We start from the raw sequence: 22,550 nt of genomic DNA, 5'->3' as shown, positions 1-22,550 counted from the left end.
CAGTTTTGCTTAAAAAATTCTCAGTGTAGTATCAGTAGGAACATTGCATTAAAAGATGAATATTTTTAAACTACATTTATTTATAAACATTTTGTAGTTTTTTTTATTTATTTCACAATCAATAATTAAATTAAAGGCAGGGCCTGGGATGGCAGAGAACCTCCTGAAATACATGGAAGTCTAGTGGAGGTCACTAGACAAAAGCTTGTTTTAATCACTTTTTTCATTTTATACTTGACCTATTTATAATTACTATAATTATTATAATAATGTTCAGGTGTAAATGAGAGCTGGGTGTACAGAAACTACATCTGGCTCATTGGGATTGTTGTGGTTGTCGTGGTGTTGCTATGCTGCCTGATAACACTGTGCAAAGTCATGAGAAGAGCACAGTGCTTCAGTAGAAGCTGTTTTACGGTTTCAGGAAATGTGTGATCCTCCTGCTCTGGAACACGTCTCTTTCAGTGTGTAGCTACAGACTCTGAAGATGTCCCCTTGATGACAGTGTGTAGATGCAGGCTCTGAAGATGTCCCCTTGACAACAGTGTGTAGATGTAGGTTCTGAAGATGCCCCCTTGATGACAGTGTGTGTAGATGAAGACCCTGAAGATGCCCCCTTGAGGTGTCTGTTTTGTCTATGTTGACTAATATTCTTTTCTCGTGTATTTACCTTTATGTATATTTGCACATCGGAGTTTGGAGAAATGTAATTTCATTCAGCTGAGCACTACTTGTATAGTCAGTCAGTCAACTTTACTGTCATTCAGACATCAGTTTAATTTATCATTAATCCAATTTAACGTGCTGTAGTACTGTAGTACAGGTCTCCAGCTGAAATGTTCAATGAAAGGAGCAAAAATGAAATCTAATATAAAAGTGCAAAAGATGCCAACATAACATTCAATGACTGACAAGGTCATAGAAACAAAAGCAGGTTTAAATAATGAACATCATGATGGTGTAGCTGCTAATGACCAACACACACCACCTGAGGTGACATATGACAATAAACACAAGAACAACATAAACACAAGTACACATGCTCAGTGCTGCCGGATGCCGGTAGCAGTCGGCAGGGTAATAGCACTGAGACACCTACACCCACCCCACCCACAGTCTCTCCACCCTCCATCACTGTGGACGATCTCTCCCACCCCACCCACAGTCTCTCCACCCTCCAGCACTGTGGACGATCTCTCCCACCCCACCCACAGTCTCTCCACCCTCTTGTCTTACAGCAGAGGTGTCCATTCCACCACTGCTAAACTCCACAGCAGCTTCTGCCCAGATGCAGTCAGACTACTGAACCTGCTGTTACCTCTTACATTCACCTGGACCCTCAAAACTCAGCCCATCACCCAGCGCTAAGTGAACATGACCCCTGTTTTACACCTGCACTTTATCTTGTGGACTGTTATGCCATTAGAGGCACTGTAGTTAGAGACACTACAGACACTCACCCCCATCCTGCTACTACAGATACTCTCCCCATCCTGCTACTACAGACAGTCACCCCCATTCTGCTACTACAGACACGCACCCCCATCCTGCTACTACAGACACTCACCCCCATCCTCCTACTACAGAGACTCACCCCCATCCTGCTACTACAGACACTCACCCCCATCCTGCTACTACAGATACTCTCCCCATCCTGCTACTACAGACACTCACCCCCATCCTGCTACTACAGACACTCTCCCCATCCTGCTACTACAGACACTCTCCCCATCCTGCTACTAGAGACACTCACCCCCATCCTGCTACTAGAGACACTCTCCCCATCCTGCTACTAGAGACACTCACCCCCATCCTGCTACTACAGACACTCTCCCAATCCTGCTACTACAGACACTCTCCCCATCCTGCTACTACAGGCACTCACCCCCATCCTGCTACTACTGACACTCTCCCCATCCTGCTACTACAGACACTCACCCCCATCCTGCTACTACTGACACTCTCCCCATCCTGCTACTACAGGCACTCACCCCCATCCTGCTACTACAGACACTCTCCCCATCCTGCTACTACAGACACGCACCCCCATCCTGCTACTACAGACACTCGCCTCCATCCTGCTAATACAGAGACTCTCCCCATCCTGCTACTACAGACACGCTCCCCATCCTGCTACTACAGACACGCACCCCCATCCTGCTACTACAGACACTCGCCTCCATCCTGCTATTACAGGCACTCACCCCCATCCTGCTACTACTGACACTCTCCCCATCCTGCTACTACAGACACTCACCCCCATCCTGCTACTACTGACACTCTCCCCATCCTGCTACTACAGGCACTCACCCCCATCCTGCTACTACAGACACTCTCTCCATCCTGCTACTACAGACACTCTCCCCATCCTGCTACTACAGACACTCGCCTCCATCCTGCTACTACAGACACTCTCCCCATCCTGCTACTACAATCACTCACCCCCATCCTGCTACTACAGACACTCGCCTCCATCCTGCTACTACAGATACTCACCTCCATCCTGCTCCTGTATAGATTTGATATCCTGCTGTTTCTGTACTTGTTGGTCAATGTTGTGTAGTACATTCTACACAACATTAGTAGTATATGTGGTGTGTACTACGAGAAGTAAACCTCTCTGAACTAATAACATTGTTAAAAGTTAGAATAGCAACAGTTGTCCATTTGTTAATTTCTAACATTATTAATGCTAATAAATCATTTAATTAATTGTTTCAAAGTTTGAAATGCATTGATTAAGATGTTGGCTTATTAAGAACTTCAATGTAACTCGTTAAGACATTCACATCATGCAGTATATTTAGGTTTGGAACTTCAAGAAGAAGCAATGCTCCAGAGTATAATACGACATTCATAAAAAGGCTCTCTGTGCCTTTATCACTGTTCTGTTGATGAAGGTCCCTGCTGCAGCTTGTAAGAGATGAGAGCGAAAAGTGAAAAAAAAAACACTTCCTCACTCAGTGAGTGTCATTTACCGTGGTCTGATATCTCTTAATCTAAAAGTATTTGAAGTAGAGGATGAACAAGCATAAATAAATGTCAGCAACATGCGTGCAATCTGTTGTAAAGCAAATGTATACTGCAATACTTTTATAGGTGGTGTCTCGAGGTGTGTGCACCTCATTTTCATTAACAGATTTTACGCAGCACACTGGATTTCATCTAGACAAATATCTTAGGAGAATATGTTTGCTTTCTTTACAGCTTTTCTAGTGGATTAGTGTTATTTTATTGAGTTTTATAATGCAGACTGCTCAGCCCTCTCTGGTCAGCCTTACATCACTGTCTTTACATCACACAGATAATTGACCTGACCTGCTGTGAAAGATAAGGAGACCCTTTATACATTGTTATACTTCTGTGTAAAAATGCATTTCTGCTGTTCCAGTTTGGATGATTTGACCTTTTTGTTCATGCATGTTCAAAGTCCAGAAGTGGTAAGAGCTGCAGAGAAGGAAGTGGTTCATCGATGCAGCTCTCCAAACTGCAATGTGGCAGGCTGACACTCTACATGCTGATGTCTTTGTTTGCTCTAATGCTACTGCAGGGATGATCAACCATTCAGACTGATCTGAGGGCTGTTTGTGCACACTGAGCAATACACAGTGCACTAGTCAACCACAAAGCTTTACACAAGCTCACAGTACGTCACTGCGGAAGTCATATACACAAAGGTTGCACCCTCTTAGATGATCTATAACCTGTAGCTACTCTGCCCTTTTAATGATAAGTTTTTCAACCACTGCTTTAAAGGATCAAGACATTTTTAGATCTCTTTATTAAAATGAGTTCTTGGCTAGAGATTCCACTGGATCTTGGTTGTTTCCTTCCGTTCTCTGTGGATCTTACTATTAGGACTTGGGGTGTCCAGCTCATATGTCTTGCATATATTGCTGTATATGATCCCCATCACTTGGTTGAGTTTCTTACTGTATTCTGTTCTTAGCAGCATGTCCTTCAGTCCTGCCTCTTCCAGCCATTGGTAGGATTGTCTTATATCATTCACCTGTGTTATCTGTAAGTGGTACATTCCAAGATATACATATATGATATACATGTCCCCTGTGTGGTTGAGGCACTTTCTCATCAGCTCACATTTGGGGTTCAATGTTTCTATGTATTCATAGATGTTTCATGTGTCAACTTGAACAATGCATTTTACACTTTGTAGGGTCCTTCCCTGTCTTTCACGTTGTAGTATAATCTTTGGATTTTGGATCTTGGATGGATCACTGCATGCAGTGTGAGGAGTTTTCTGACCTTGACCTTGAGGGCAGTTAGCCATTTTGCTTGTAGTTCACTAGTTAGCATTTTTGGGCTTACTGTGCCTGCTGGTTGTCTGATGACTGGCAGTACATGTGTGGACACACACACACACACACACACACACACAAACACACACACACACACACACACACACACACAAACACAGAGAGAGAGAGAGAGAGAGAGAAAGAGAGATGCTGGGAGAAACAGAGGGACACACAGAGAGAGTCTTTAGGTATGAAAATATGCTTACTGCTTTGCAGTCCATTTGTTCTCTCAAGATGAAGAGTTTTAGTGAGTTGCCTAAATATTAATTCATCCACTCCACACATTTTATTTAACTAATTTGCTTTGACATGTTCAGCAGCAGCCCAACTGCTTGGACACACAAGAACTCACTCAAGCTAAGTATGTTTGGAAAAATCTTCAAAAAATCTTGAAAGTGTCACACGATTCGTCATCTTCCTCATATCCTGATTTATTACATTTCTGGAACAAAAGAAGCAAGCTATTCCTCCATTTTGCTTGCCTCAATAAGGCATGTTTTCAACCTTTAAGACTTCACCATCAGATTAAGCCACAGGTATGTTTAATTAGCTAGCTATGAGTAATGATACCTATTATTAGCTGTACATATCACTATTAATGAGGGGAAATGGAACAGAGGTCCATAACAGACAACTGCCTACGTAGTATTTAATTGGCAGTAATATTTTACCACAAATATCTGTAGTTGGTTTTTATTTTCATCCACCACTAGTTCTAATCACTACACAAAGTAATTTGTTCATATATACTGATTTACAAATGTGAATCATTTGCACATAGACACTGTTTGAGTCATTTCAAGCGATTACATTTGGTCAGTCAAGTGTCACGGCTGGTTGCCTGGCTAGCAGGAGGGACACGCCCACTCCTGCTAGGGATCAAACCTCTTACCTGCCCCGCACACAATCTCTAGAATACGGATTAGTGTTCACCTGTTCCCTTATTGCTTCCACCTTTATTTAAACCTACAGATCCCAGGAGATGGGGCTGCACATTCGTGGTCCTACGACACTTCAGTCAAGAAGAGTCTCTGCATTTCCACTGAAGAAGATTACTATTTCTGTTTTGTGTTTTGTGCATCCATCGTTGAAAGCCTGATGGAGAATAAAGAGCACTTTTTCGCAACCCTGCCTCTCGCGTCCTCTGAGCCGCCAACGTCACAGACGTTACAATTATCTTCTTCACTTTATCAAAAATAGCAATGCTGTCTGCGCACTGCTGAGTTAGTTTGTGTGTATGACCACATGCTAAGTATGAGCTATGGTAGGCCTAATTATTTTCTGCTTTTAATGTACAGGGTTGGAGAGCTCTTACTAAGGTACTATTGGTTTTAATATACCAGGAATTCTTCATTTCTATTAATTCTGTTTCTCTGTTCTAGATATTTTGCTTGTAGTTCACTAGCTAGCATTAATAATGTACAGAGAGAAAAAGAGGCTTCTCTTGAGATGCTGCAGCTTTATCAGTTCAAGACAATTTTCTATATTATGAACTGATATGATCACATTATCACAGCAGTGCTAGATTACTGCTCTTTCTTTTATGTATCTGGCAATTAACTGATTAAAGCACTGCTTGTTTTAAACATCCCTGTGTGCATGTCATTATTGAGGAAGCAGTCCTCAAGAAAAAAGGAGTAACATTACAGGTCTGGAAAATGTCTCCCTTTGCTGGTGAGAGACACATTGCAGCCAAACTCTACAGTATTTCTATGTTCTCAGTTAAAGTATAAGCATGTAGCTTCAATAACCATAAATTTAGTTGAATTCTATGTTTCAAACGTAAAGACCTACAGAATATAAGGGTGGCACTGTACTGTATGGTGATTATTGAAATATGATTTATTTATATTTTTTTTAACATCATCCAGCCTACTTCAAGATAAAATAGCTCATGAAAAATCATGATTATTTTTTTTTTAAAGTTATAGAATCCAAAAATTTAATTAAAGGTTTTTGACACAGACAGGTGATGCAGTGATGCAGTGGATATGGTTGTATGGCTTTTGCAGGTGACATTAACCTGCACAGCTTAGTGAGTTTCCAAATATGTATGGGTCCATTCATTCTAGAATTTATGCTTCATACAGAAACGTGTTAGAGAAACCAAACCGGTTTGTCTTACTCTGGACTGCTGAGGGTATAAGGCCCTCCCAAATGAGCTCAGAATAAAACACATTAAAAACATTACCCCATATGTATCACGGTACGGCCCGTCCCCTCGAACATCTCCTCGTGTGTGTGTGTGTGTGTGTGTGTGTGTGTGTGTGCGTGTGTGTGTGTTCGTCAATTTGGCACGCCCTCCCTGTGTCTCACACCTGCTCCTCATTGTCATTAGTTTACGTGTCTCTGTTGTCGGTGTTTGACCCCATTAGCCTGCGTGCTACGTCGTGTATGTTATATGTGAAAATAAAACGTGTGTTTCTGTTTATGCGACTCGTCACACCACGGAACTTGTGCGTCCGTCCCGAATTCTCGTAGAGGCAGGAAGGAGGCAGCACCAGTGCCCACCCCAGAGACGGGAAAGGTGGTTGGAGCGCCTCCTGAGGCAGGACAGCAAAGGTAGCCGGCCCCCAAATCGACGAGGGGCGAGTTCCCACAGGCGGGTTGGACTGCAGGCCAGCCAACAACTGGGGCCCAGAGCTCTCGCCGGCGTACCTGGACGCGTTAATTTGTTAAATAATGTTGTACCCGTCCCAGTCACTGTGTCTATCCTGTCACGTTGTTTGTACCAGTCATTTTGTCCCCTTTGGTTTCTGTGCCTGTGCCAGTTAAGTGTGTCCGTCAATCTTCTTATTCTAGACATATTCTAAATTCTATACAGTACATAGATACTTATAAAAGCTGAATTGAAACCTACTGATATGGCCAGTATACTGAATGCTATCATTTGATCTAAAAACAAGCCTACTTAATGATACAATTTATGTATCACTTTGTACAAATGAGTAATTTTTTTTTTTTCTGAGAAGCTTTTAAAGACTTTGTACAAAGCCTTGTCCTTTCAGAAAGTCATTATGTGCCTTAGCTGATGTACAGCATACGTAAAGGCACATGTCCTGAAGCAGTGTACCAGACTAAGAAGCACCATGAAGGGCTCTCATTGCTGTTTGTGGCTAGCAGATGACCATTTTCTCATGCTTCAGCTTGGGTAAAAAAAACCTAATTTGCTCACTCACCGTGGATCTGCTGTGTAATAATATATACTTGTTTCCTGTAGGTATTTGAAAAGGTACAAATAGCAGCACGATCTAAACCCATACTGTCTAAACCCCTGCAATCTATGATTTATAGAGAATTAATACATTTTGTCCTAATTTGTTCTAATATTTTATTCACAGTTATGAAACAAATATTTCATGCATTTTTCATTTTTTTAAATGTATCTATCTATACAAAAAAGTGTTCTTATTAACATATTTATTAAGAGGTTAAACATTTTAAATAAATATGAATAGTTTTAAGAAAATGTCTTTGTTGCAATATCTGTCTTTTTCATTGGGATGAGTTGAAAATCACAAACACATTAGTAATTATTACATTTTTTAAAATGTCATTATTATTATTTTATTTAGAGCGATCAGCTCCTTTTATAGACAACATAAATCTCTGTAGCATGTGAGCTCCAGAATGAAGGACACTAACAGATATGAAGAGGCTGAGAGGTGAGAACATCTGTACGACAGCCCTCACAACACAACCCCATGCAAATGCAACAACTTCTCACAGGTGTATCAGTATCACAATGTGTCAAAATGAGCTTAAACCAAATGAGTGAAACAATCAAAGGCAGAGAATAAAGAGAATACTACAGCACATAGTATTGTTGTTGGACTCAAGGATCTTGAAAATTCAATTGTTGTTAACAGTATCTATATTTAATCTTCCTTTAAACTGGCTTTTCAAATTTCATGAACCTCTGCCTTGCTATACAAAGCAATCACATTTTTATTGAATTTCCAATTTGCAAATGTGTCAGTTTCTTTTAGACATCTGAGTGGTAAGACTGAAACTTTGACAAGTAACCTATGGAACAGCATAGATAAAAAGAGAGTCAGAGCAACCTATATAGCTATTTATCTAGTAAAAGCCAACGCTATCTATCAAGTAAAAGCTGGAATGGTTATTCTAAGGACACATGTATAGCTGTGCTGTCACACTGAAATGTTGATTATAATGTTTGTACACGTGGATCAATATACTGTATTGATTATCTTGGGGTAAGAGACCTAAGTTTGATTTTATAGATCAGATGGTCTCTCACACACTACAGCATCATAGTGACACCACAACTGCATCTTGTAAAATAATAAGTTAATTCTAAACATATCAAAGCAGGCTTCAAAGGTATTAAATACCCATATGTTTATTTGACACAAATGACCATATTTTGCACAAATAAAAACTGGGGCATCCTAAACCAAATTCCTCATTTTCTCTTGATAGAAATTGTATGAGCAAACGGTTACAATTATATTGCACAACTCCCATATGCTAATAGAACAGTTTGATCATTTATTAATGTATTAAAACATTAATAAGGGGATATAATTTATGCAAGTGCTACTATGTACATTATGTATTGTAAGCATATAGGTATGAAACCTGAAGAAGAAGAGGCAGTCCTCCACGTGATGAAGAAGAGACAGACCTCCACAGATTAATTTCCTGAATCAATTTCCTGAAAGGGACTTACTTGTCCTTTATCACTGTTTTTCTTCGTCAGGACTTCTGCTTGTATGGGACAAAGTGACAAACACTTTCCACATTTACTGTGTGTCTTATGTTCTGATTTATAAATATTTGCTGTTGGTGGATGAGAAGACAAATATCAGCAACATAAATGAGAATGTTTATCAAGCACATGTATGCAACAAATATTTTTGCATGCATTGCCTAAATATGTGTGTGGTTTCACTGACTTGTACAGATTCACCATGGAGAGAATCCTGTACAGCTGCATGGGTTCCTGGTGCAGTGGTCATCATGATCTCAACCACAGGAACTTACAAAGAGTGGTGAGGTCACGTGACCTCTTCACAGGCACATGTAGTGGTTGGTGGCATATTGCTCAAAAAGACTGAGAGAAAACAATTTCCAAAGAGCAAAAGCATATGCAAAGTTTATTAAATACATATCACAATGCAATAAGGTCACATGACTGAGAATTCATAGGACACAAGCTACTCAACTACTACAAACTTCCAGGGACTGATAATAGGACCAAAGTAAAATACACATGTGAATTACTCCAAAGCCTCAAAGCAGTATACACTCCTTGCTACCAAAGGGAAAGATGCCCTAATAGTGCTCAGCCATCATGTTCAGCATACACGAGGCCCCCACGACCCCCTCGTAGCACCATATCCACATGGCATCTACTGCTAGCACCAACTTATAGCACGCACTTAAATGTGAACCCCCACTTGTAGGACCCTGGCTGTCCTTTAATCTGCCTGTCATTCAACACAGATACACCATAATAGGACCCCGAACCTTGTAAAGCCTAATGGGTGTGTGCACATGACAAGGATTACCTGCCTATGCATGAAACCTTCCTCTTCACAGGGCCAGAATAAGCACCAAAAAATACAATGTACAACAGACAGCCAGGACACACTCTTTTTCAGCTGCTGGCATCCAGAAAGCACTACTAAAGCACTCAGATACACTCAGGGAGGCTTAAAAACAGTGACTGTTCCCACACTATCACACTGCAAACTGGACATTACATTTTCTGTTCAGTCTTGGTTGTGGTGTTTGGCTGACCCCAAAATGAGATGGTTTGCTGCAAGAGTTTATGCCTTTTATTGTACTTAAATAAATGAAAAAAGACTGAGGCATTCTTGCTGTTCTAGTGCATGCAACAGTGTGTAACTATTTATGCATGCATGTTCAAAGTTCACAATAAGTAGCAACAGCTGCTAATGAGGATGTGGGGCATAGATGATACTCTTTGAAAATAAGTTAATGTGGGTCTCTTTGACTCTCCACACACTGATCTGCCTTTTTCTCCTTCCTATTGTAAAATAAATGGTTAAATCTGATTTCAGTGATCTCAGTGATCAGTGTACAGTGGTCTACTGTTACCGCAAGCTGCTCTGACCTATTTTATGCACATACAGTGGTCAACCACAAACTTCACACTTACTCCTGTGGAAGAGATGTGTATTTTTCAATGTAATTTAACATGACCACTGGTGAAGAATTACATTCATACATGCAGTGTTAGAGTCTTATGTAAGCATATAGTCAAGTTGGCCTTTACTGTCGTCTAAGTTATTTGCAGTATACCATAGGATGAAATATCATTCCTCCAGGACTCATTGTTCAACATGCAACATAAAGTTCAGAGACAAAACAATAAACACAAGTAGAAAGACACATCGCAGTGCAGGATACAGGACAGTGCAAAAACACAGTACTGACTACATAATTACTGTAAATATCACTTGTAGCAACATGGCACAGACTGGTTTAAAGAAAATATTCTAATAGAGTCTGAGCAATGTGGCTTGATTTGCTGTATGCAGTGTACAGTAGCAGCTGAATGTTACTGAACAATAGTCCAATGGGTGTTTGAGCTCTTACACATTCTAGTGGAGATAGCTCGGATACTCCCGTACCTTCTACCAGATGAATAGTCCATGGGAGGGGTGGGAGGGGTCCTCTACAATGCTGGTGGCTCTGCAGTGTTTAATGTATACTGACTGAGGACAAAAACATGCTGATGATACTCTTTGCTGTCTTCACTGACCACTGTAGGGTCTTCTGTCCTTGATGGTGCAGCTACCACATAGTGCTGCACCTACACAGCATGCTCTTATATGTTAGGAAAATGAAGTTTGGATCCAACACATTTGGCTCTACTAATCAGTTAATCAGATAATACTAAAAGGCATGATTAGCTCAATCATATGTGCTGGAACTAAACTCTGCAAGGCAGCAGATCTCCTGGACTGCAGTTATACTTTCTAATAAAGTTTGACACTGAAGGCCCTCTACAAAGGATTTGCTAAATTTATTACACCATCCTGTGGTTAAAATGAGGATTTTCATTTAATCATTTAAATATATTTGACTTTTCACATAAACCATACTGGCTTTTAAAATTCTCTGAATGCAGTTTCTAAGTGCTGATCATGACCATTCACACATACCCAGACCCATGTGCTGAAGACACCGAAGTGCTATTTCTTAACAAAGTGCAGCATTTGATTAGATACTGAGCTAGTGTGGAATATGAATAAACCAAATATCTGCTTGGCCAACGAGCATAATTTTACCATTCGTGTGAAGAAGAACAGAACATGAATACTTTTGTGTTTGGAAAAATATATATTTTTGCATTAATTCAGTGCCTTAGCCCTCAAGCATTACATTTTTACTTTGCACTGCTTAAGTAAATTAGTTACAAGATAAAAATCAACTAAAAAAATGAATTCAACAATTAACATTAAACACGGACAAGAAACAGAGATACGTTTAACTTTGACAAAAAAGAACAGAACATCAAACATTTATTACGTTACATCCACAATGACTAACGATGGTGCATTCCCTGATGTGGGTTTAAATACACAGACAAACGAGGTACAGGTGTGTGCAGGCGTGGCCACATACGAAGGTCCTGCTACTGCATATAGCTGGCCAAACCACGTGCCTCGCGGGAGCCGAGCGTTCCGTGACAGGACCAATAGACCTGTCCTACAAACTTATAAATATACAGTATATGTTAAGAAATGTTGTGTCCTATAAAGTTCCATTTTTGGAATAATAATGGGTTTTTAATAGCAATGTTTTTTATGACAGCAAACAAACATTAACATACAATAATAAATGATAATGATCAAATGTTAATTTGATATGTCCTATAAGGCACATCTTTAAGAATACCCTACAGTCTCATCTAGGAAATGTTAAGGAATTGCTAGTGAACTGTCTTATCAACATGTCTGTAATGAATCACTCTTACCTGTTATTCTTTTTGCTGTGCCTTTTGCTAATCTGAGCATATGTTGAATCGGTGGGTTTAGTGGAATCACCTGGAAAAGAGGTAAAATGCAAAGACTTTTACACTGACTCAATGTCTAAAAACACTGCAGAATACCCCCTAGTGAGCAAAACATGGTTGAAATGGGATATACGACTCTGAAATTTGTTCATATTCCACATAATGCAATCCTGGTAACAATTTGTGTGTCACCCTCACCTCAGCTTTCTCATTTAATACACGTGTCAGTTCTGTTGTTAAAACCTCCTACTTTCATCTTTGTAATATAGCCAATATCGTAATATCTCTAACCCTGCTGCTGTGTCTCTTGTGCATGACTTTGTTTTTAGTCACTTGGAGTATTGTATTTCTCTTCTTGTAGGTAACAGTCCAAATGGTCAAGAATGTTGTTGCACCTTCTGACTCACACTCGCTGTCACAACCATATTACACCTGTTCTCTAAGATTTTCACTGACTTCCTGTAAAATACTGCATCCAATTCAAAATCCTTATGCTCACTTGCAAAGCTCTTAATAACTTCATTCCTTCCTGATTGTCTGACCTTCTCCTTCCTTACAAACCCAGCTGTACTCTCTGCTCATTTTCAGCTGATCTGCTAACTGTTCCTTCTTCCAACCTCCATAGGTTTGGTGATCAAGCATCCTCCAGATTAGCTCCTCATCTCCAGGCTGCTCCTCCTACAGGTCTGTCAGTCCAATTCTCTGCACATTCAAAACAAATCTCAAAACTTAAAACTTACCACCAACCTAATCTTACCTGCTCTCCACAACCCTGTTTCTATTGTCTGCTTTCTTGTTTGTCCTTAGGTATTCTCTGATATAGTATTAATGTAACAAACATCTCATGTATTATATTATTTAAACACCCATTAAACACTCTTGGCAAGAAGTCACCAATAAATGCCAGTTTCCTTCTTGCTCCACCATCCCATGAAGCCCATCCAGGTTTATTAGGGGCCACTTAACATTACTGGCATGGGCCGCCATGGGCCCCACACAGAAAGCAGAAATGCTGGCTACCCTAGCAGCAGTAGCACAGGGCAAAGAGAGACACTTTGGAGTTTTCAGAAAGTGGGCACAGCTCGATAAGATCATACAGCTGTACAGTGGTGTAGAGCTTATTATGCTGCAGTACATCCTTGAGCAGCACCATGCAACATCTATTCACAGGCATCTCAGCACACACATGCATACTTGTTCTCTTGCTTCCACACACACACACCAACAGAACAGACATTCATATGTATATAGACATATCAGTATATTAGCACACACACTGACAGTCTCATCCTTTTCCCCTCATGCTCACTACCCCCATCACCCAGCAGTGTACATTCTACCCCCCATCACCCAGCAGTGTACATTCTACCCCCCATCACCCAGCAGTGTACATTCTACCCCCCATCACCCAGCAGTGTACATTCTACCCCCCCATCACCCAGCAGTGTACATTCTACCCCCCATCACCCAGCAGTGTACATTCTACCCCCCATCACCTAGCAGTGAGTTTACATTCATTTATTCAGTTTAACTAGTTTTGTTGCTACTATTGTGACTATTGTACTTTTCTCTTCAAAAAAGAGAATATTAAGTAAATGAATACATTTTAAATGGTGCTCAGTGTTCATTTGCCCACCAACACTATTTATGAAGCAGAGCTGTGATGTTCTACTGCTTACCTTTTTCTGACTTCTGTTTCAGTTCTGAGTACATCATATCAGTGCCCTCCCTGGTCTTCTCTAGCAGTGCACAACAGACATGAATTAACTTTCACACAATAAAGTAACATCTTATAGAACTACTACCACAGTGACTTTTTTAACACTACAGGAGTTGATTAATATTAAGGCTACATGCTGATTCTTGATCTGATACTACAGAGACACAACAGTGCAGAACCTAAACTAAATCAACACTGAAGTTTTTACACACTATAGATACAGATCACCTTTAGCAACACAAGCTCAGGGAGGGACTGGTGTAGAGTTTTTCTTACTACTTATCTGAGTCTTTGAATACATAATAGTACTGATTTATGCGGGGGTTCCTAATCTCAGTTAAGGCTTGTCCATATTCTGTTCCTCTGTTCATGAAACACTTAGCAGATGAAATAACTTTGTTAGATAAATAAAATGTGCTGAACATACAGTCCCACGGGACTGATGCTGTAAAACACTGGATTAAGGAGGTTAACCAGAAGATGGCACAGGAAGCTTAGCAAAACTCTTTCCTTTTATAATAGGCCTTCACCACGTTTGCAACGTATTTTTGCAAAATTACATGTAATATTAATGTTTTTCATGTATAAAAATGCTCTGAAGCAGTTAATGCATATTGTTTTTGCACTTTGTATCTTGCACATTGCAGTATAATGCATATTATGCATATTATGCAAATCCTGACTTAATCCAATAGAAATGTTGTGGAATGAGCTAACATTCCTCCAAGACGATGTGCAGGACTAATCAACAATTACAAGAAACATTTATTTTCAGCTATTGCTGCACAAGGGGGTCACAGCAGATACTGAAAGCAAAGGTTCACATACTTTTGCTACCCACAGATATGTAATATTAGATACTTTTCCTCAATAAATAAATTATATAGTCTTTTTGTCTCATTTGTTTGATTTGGTACTTTTGGGACTTTTTTGGACGTATGTGAGCTGATGAAGTTTTAGGATCAAATTCATGAAGAAATCTAGACACTTCTAAAGGGTTCACAAGCGTTCAAGCATCACTGTATATTTTACAAACTCCTAATATGTTACCTTTCAGACAATATATATCAGAAGGACAGTATCAGTTGTTTCAGTGCATGTGGCTGACGCACTTCCTTTTGGCTTTCTCCAGAAAATATCTATCACACCTTCAGAGAATGAGGAAATGTGTGTGTGTGTGTGTGTGTGTGTGTGTGTGTGTGTGTGTGTGTGTGTGTGTGTGTGTGTATTTTTTTCCTTGGCCCTTTTCCGTAGTGTTGAGTCAACCATCTCTGACAAGCTGCAGCAGGAGGAAACAGTCGTCAACTTTACTCAAACAGCAATGAAAGCTATTCATGGATATTGTGTTTCATACTCTGGAATATTGCTGCTTGGGATTATTCAGGGTATGTACATGTATGCGTACAGTTTCACACTTAGTGATTTTCTGTTTTATTGATTCATATAAAAGTCAACTTCCATATTCTTAGCCTGGAAAAAAAGTTACACAAGATGTTTAAAAACTGTCTACTCAGACACTTGTATAATAAAACATTCAAATTGCCCTATGAAGATGTACTCCAACATTTAGTAAACTGTGTATTACAAATAAATAAAGAAATACATACATTTTTATTAAAAGTGCAATTAGGTTTGTTTTGAACTGAAATGTGTGAAGACCTCCATGACTACACAAGTAGAAGAAGAGTATTGTGCAGCATGATTGACATATTGATGCTGTATCGCCTGTTTTGGTAACTTCCATCTCTGAGGCTCTACAAACCTCAAGAAAATGTGTTTGTGTGGCAGAGAAAACAAAAAAAGAAAACAGTAATCACCATTATTAGTGATGACAGCAATTTTCAGTCACCATTTTACTGGTGTCATTATGCTAATAAAGCTATGAAGTGAGACTGAGACTCTTCATCATGTTTGGTTTTAATACATTTGCTTCTTGCTGCAGGTTTGTGTGTTCTGGCTGATGAGAACACAGAGACAGTACGCAGGGCTACCGGGAGCTCTCTCCTGTTACCACTTGGACTCCAAAAAGAATCTGTAAAATATGCACTGTGGAAATTTAAAGAGCATCGAATTGCTACCTATGACAATAAGCAAATCCATATTAGTTTGAATCCAGAGTTCACAGGAAGATTAAAGGTGGACAATGTTAATGTTACTGTAGAAGTGGAAGCCCTTCAAGACTCTGGAACCTTCTCTATTATTGCATATGGGACTTCACAGTTTCCAACAAAGTTTATCAGTTTGATAGTCTATGGTGAGTACACCTGTATATGTTTTACCTGTCATCTCTTGACCTTCAGGCTGCTTTTAAAGCTACAGTTTGTAGAAGCATTTGGGGTTTTACTGCATAGATTATTCCCACTTATATCTAGACATTTTATTTTTATGACACTGTTACATACAAACCATGCAATGTAAACAAAATATGTTTGTCTATGGTTAAGCATGTATGTCTATGGTTAAGCATGTATGGTTATGGCTAAGCATGTATGGCTATGGGTAAGGCATGGCTATGTATGGCTCTGGGTATTTTATATTCTGAAGATGATTTATGGGTTTTGGAGGCCCTCGTGGTTTTGGAATGGTCAAGACATAGTCCTGACCTTAATGCAATAGAAATCTTGTGGAAGGACCTGAAGCCCACCAACATAACTGAGTTGATGTTTTGTATTGTTGAATGGGCTAAAATTCCTCTAAGCCAATGCGCAGGACTAATCAGCAATTACCAGAAACATTTAGTTTCAGCTATTGCTGCACAAGGGGGTCACACCAGATACTGAAAGCAAATGTTCACATACTTTTGCTACTCACAGATATGTAATATTATGTCATTTTCCTCAATAAATAAATGACAATCTTTTTGTCTCATTTGTTTGATTTGGTACTTTTGGGACTTTTTTTGTCCTTAGCTGCACTGCAGCAAACAATTTCAGCAATCAGACTGCAAACAGCAGCCCACAACAGCTGTTGCTGTTTTGCTTACTGAAATCAAGTCTGAATGTACTACTACTGCTGCTACTACTATCATCATTCAAGTGTGTAGAAATTGAATTATATTTTCTGTTATGTACAACAGATATAAAAAGCTTACAATGATAGCGTTTATAAGTTAGATTCTTATTTTTAAAAGGCATGTTAGTAAAACTGATAATTTAAACTAATTAAGAATAAAAAAAAATTAAACTATTAATTAAAAAAATACCAACAACAAGAAATAATAATCATTTATTATTTATTGTTATTATTATTAATGCAACTCGATATAAAATAGCCTCATAGAATGGTGAGTACAATACTTCTTAACTCAGGACATCAAAGATTCTCATTTTGGTGGGTGGAGCATTCACGTGTTCCCATAGCAACTCCCAAATCCCACCAATGACCTTAATCACTGCTCATTCTATTACGGCTATTACTACTATAATTACTACATCCACTGTAACTGCTACAGATTATAATCAGCATTACCATGAGCAACCTCATCATGAGATTAAACAGAAATGTTGTTTTGGGGGTCTTGCAGAAGCCAAGCTGTTGATCTGGACCGCAGCAGGAGCAGGTGCTGCTCTCCTCCTCCTCATAGCTGTTATTGCACTGAGCTGCTGGTGGAGATCTCATGGAGGTGTGAAGTCTGACATGTCTCACACATCCAAACAGAGAGGTCATCATGTAGCATTGTGTTTATAGGTTGTTCCATAGCATAAACTGTTTTAGGATCCTTTTCCCACTGATTAACATATTTATCTCATGAAATAGTACGCTTTAATGTGCATCTCCCAACAGATAAACTGGTAAAACATATCATCGTTTATATTTTACTTTAATCAGAGGCAGCACTCCATGATTGTGGGAATAGTGTATGCAGATTGTGTATGTGTGTGTGTATGTGTGTGTGTATATATATATATATATATATATACATACACACACACAGACTTGGCATTCACAGAGGACAATTTAGAATATCCAGTGAACCCAACCTTCATGTTTGCAAGTTTCAAGTTTGGTTTATTTGTCACATATATAGTCATACACAGTATAACTCGCAGTGAAATGGTTGAGAGTGCTCTGTCCAAACTGAGGAAAAAGAAAAACAGGGGTGCATATAGAAAATATATATTATATATAGAATTTATATATATAGAACATATAGAATATATTGATGCGCTCTGCTGAACGCACCACGCTTGTCTGTACTGCTTGGTGCTGTTCCCAAACCAGACTGTGATGTTCCCCATGAAGATGCTCTCGATAGTGCAGGTGTAGAAGTTCCGCAGTCTGAAGTCTCTTAGGCGTCTGAGGTGGTAAAGACGCTGACGAGCCTTCTTTGCCAGGGAGTTGGTATGGTGGGACCTGGACAGGTCCTGCGAGATGTGAACACCAAGGTACCTGAAACTATCTACTCTCTCCACCGCGGTTCCACTGATCCTCACAGGTTGGTAGTGCCGCTCCTGCTTCTTGCTGCAATCCACGATCAGCTCCTTTGTCTTACTGACGTTTAGGAGGAGATTATTTTCCTGGCACCAGTTTTCCAGGTGTTTAATCTCCTCCAGGTAGGCCCTCTCATCGTTGTCCGAGATCAGGCCCATGACAACGGTGTCCTCAGCAAACTTGACAATGATGGAGCTGGAAGTAGCTGTGAAGTCGTAGGTGTACAGTGAGTAACGCAGGGGGCTTAGGACACAACCCTGAGGAGCTCCAGTGCTGAGGGTGAGGGTGGATGAGGCACAGTTGCCCACCCGTACTGATTGTGTTCTGTCTGTTAGGAAGTTGGAGATACAGTCGCACAGGGATGTATGCAGTCCTAGATCCTCCAACTTAGTAGTGAGTAGGTAGGGGATGAGTGTTAAATGCTGAACTGTCGTCGACAAACAGCATTTTAACATAATTACCCCTCCCTTTGTCCAGGTGGGTCAGTGTGGTGTGAAGCAGATGTGCAATTGCATCGTCAGTGGAGTGGTTGTGGCAGTATGCAAACTGCAGTGGGTCCATGGAGGCTGGCAGTGAAGATGTGATGAAATCTCTGACTAGCTTTTCAAAGCACTTCATCACGACTGATGTGAGGGCAACAGGGCGGTAGTCATTGAGGCCAGAGGGTCGAGGTTTCTTCGGGACACGGACGATGGTGGCTCGCTTGAAGCTGGACGGGACGATACCGAGCGTCAGGGAGAGATTGAAGATGTCGGTGAATACCGGGGCTAGCTGGTCTGCGCAGGCTTTGAGGACCCTCCCGCAGATACCGTCTGGTGCCGCCACCTTCCTGGTATTCACCCTTTTAAACACTCTCCTCACGTCACTCTCCGTGATGATGAGAGGGCGCTGTTCTATGGTGCTCTATTTTTGGACTGTGGGAGGAAACCAGGGAATGATGAAGAATCCCACACATGCAAAGGGAGAATGTGGGAACGCTACCGAGATAGGGACTTAAACCCAAGACAACAGCACGGAGAGGCAAACATGCTAAACACCAAATACCATAAACCAGTACTTCACCAAAAGAAATTACAGGGCAACGAATACAGAACACCTTTATAATAATCTTTAAATCATATCTGCCTCTGCATTACTGTTCTCTTTACTAGCACATGGTGACCCATCATGTATTTGATAGTAAAGGCCTTGGAAGGTTGATTATAAACAATACATTTGACATTAATTCAGCAACATACAAATGATCCGTACACTACTCAGTGCAGGGCTTGGAGCACTTGAATGGCTTGTCTTCAGTTTGAAACAGGAATGTCAGAGTCATCATTGGTGCTACTTTGTTACTTTAATAACAGTGTTGCCGCTGATCACTTTCACTGAGAAGTTTCAAGTTTGGTTTACTGTATATGACTATGTATGTGACAAATAAACCAAACTTGAAACTTCTCAGTGAAAGTGATAAGCAGCAACACTATTGTTAAAGTAACAAGAATTAGCTGTACTGAACTAAAAACCTATTTATGATGACAAAATTTGTATTGATTAAAAAAAATAATAAAGCCCTGGCAAGTTTTTTTTTTTAGATCTCAAATTATTGATGATGAACTGAGTCAAGTCACACAGTAACTGAGTTTCACTCTTTGTAATCAAATTCAAATAAGTACAAGAGGAATGCAGCACCTTCACAGATTGGATCTCCACTAAAATTAAACATCCATTTCTGGTGGTGATAGTATTCGTTTCCATATAGAATTGTACTTTTATTGCATTTGTACATCCACAGAATTGTTTGAACCAGTTCCCCTAAAAAGTGATGGTTACTTGTTTAACAACTGCATATACACCAGATTAGACAGTTGTTCTGCTGGAATGCACTAGCTCCACCAAAGCTTAGCAATTACACACAACCAGACCAAGCATAAGATTATTTTTAATTACATATGACAAACATAGATAGGTAGATAGAAAATTTTATCAAATCAGTTAATCATGAAAAACTAGTATGAATTTTTCCCATGCACAGGGAATGAGCAAGTGAGGTAACAAACAAAATGTCGCTTTGTACCTGCCCAGGAGGTGGTTAGATATCATGGTAAGGCTATATAGAGACAAAGTACAGAGACCAGTTAGAATATTACACAGTCACCATATTACAGTTCTCTCGCCTCTGGACTGGCTGACAGTACTTCACCCTGACTCCAGCTACATCCCCTTCAGAGTCTGCAGCTACACAGCGTTTTGAAACAGGTGTGGTCCAGAGTAGGAAGATGACATTTCCTGCAACTGTACAGCCTCTGCTGAAGCACTGTGCTCTTCTCATGACTTTGCACAGTGTTACAGACATCATAGCAACATGACAACCACAACCAGATGTCGTGACCACGGTCTAGTGGCTGATACTGTACATGGCACCATGCAGAATCCAATACTGTAAGTGCACAGGTCTATAATGCATATATGCAACAGGAGTACCTACTAGGCAACAGCTGTAGGTGTAAGGTGCTTAAAAACTGGTAAGTGTAGCAGTAATCCAATGGCCTCACAATCAAAGGATTCAGTGATAGTCAGGAAAAAATGTATATGAGATGATAACAACAATGTTACTGTGTTTAATCATCTAGAAAAGGTTTCTACCTCAAATATGCTTTAATGTTTCCCATAAACCTCATTGTTTCCATCAACGTTGAGGTACGACACTTATTCCATTCGTTTTGCGACTTAAATTATATAGACACATCAATAAAAGCGTTTGCCCCTACAACAGTGCAAACATTTACCAGCAATAAGACATTATTTAGGTATTCTGAAAATTCAGTTTAGCACCTTCCTTATCCTGCCTCCCATAGAAATACCCAAATGTCACAGTGAGAACCCGCCTGATTTGGATTGCGCATGTGCAGAACATCATACTATATTACATTTGTACTGCAATACCCAATTTGAGCTTTGCACGCAAAAGCAAAATAGTTATTGCATTACTTGGTTGATTGCCAGGAAATGCATATCTAACAAACATGGACATTACATAGACGTGATCGTTCAGGACTGAAGTGGTTGTTTGAAAATTATGGCCTGATCTAATCAACAGAAAAACTTTCACTTTATGATCTGTTTATATATAAATGAAGAGTAATTGGCATACAGGCTATTAATACAATAACTACATGTAGACAAACTACATGTATTAATACAATACATGTAGTTTGTCTATGTAAGGTCTTTGAATCTGTCTACGTCATGATTGTAGGTCTATATATGTAATTAGGGCGGTGGTAGTTCAGTGGTTAAGGTACTTGACTTGTAATCGGAAGGTTGCCAGTGTTGGGCCCCTTAACCCGCAACTGCTCAAGTTGTACTCAGGCCTAATGTAAGTCGCTTTGGATAAAAGCATCAGGTAAATGTAATTATTACATCTATAGCCTGTAAGGCCACAGGCTATAGAGAGTGCATTAGAGAGTAACTAGCCACAGCAATTGAACAGACACGGTGTTGGAGTTTCTTCAGTTTAATTTATTGTGCCGAGACATAGTAAGCAACTACTGTGGGCTTTTATCGCCCTCTAGTGTCCAATTATGTAAACTGCCTCCAGGTGCAAACAACCACGCACAATACAACTGGTTTAACAGCCTTGTGTAGTCGCAAATCAGGCAGCCACACATTTCCCCCAGTAGAGGGAGTTATGGTATGACGAAAATATTTCAAAGGCCTCTTAGTGTGACCAAGAAGAGAAATGACTTTAGACCTACAGGAGTCAAAAACAAACTTCAAGATATTGTCATATATTTTTAGAGATAAGAAACAACAGAGGTCAAAAGTTCAGTAATTGGACGTCCATCATAACTCACTGGCTGGTCATATGATCCAGGATTTTATTTTATTTTTTAACACAGTTCACAAGTAGTTGGTACCATCTCTCCAAAAACAAGCAAGACTTACAGATGCTTGTGTGACTGTATGCAGAAGTGTAAATTCAAAATGAATTCTATGAAGTGCACTTGACAAACAGCTAAATATCTCAAATATAGGAAGAGGTCCAAGTTGAAACTTGAGATGATCCCCCCCTTTTCTAGAT

Source organism: Electrophorus electricus, chromosome 19, assembly GCF_013358815.1.
Source record: "Electrophorus electricus isolate fEleEle1 chromosome 19, fEleEle1.pri, whole genome shotgun sequence".
Taxonomy (NCBI): domain Eukaryota; kingdom Metazoa; phylum Chordata; class Actinopteri; order Gymnotiformes; family Gymnotidae; genus Electrophorus; species Electrophorus electricus.
This window is presented reverse-complemented; position numbering follows the sequence as displayed.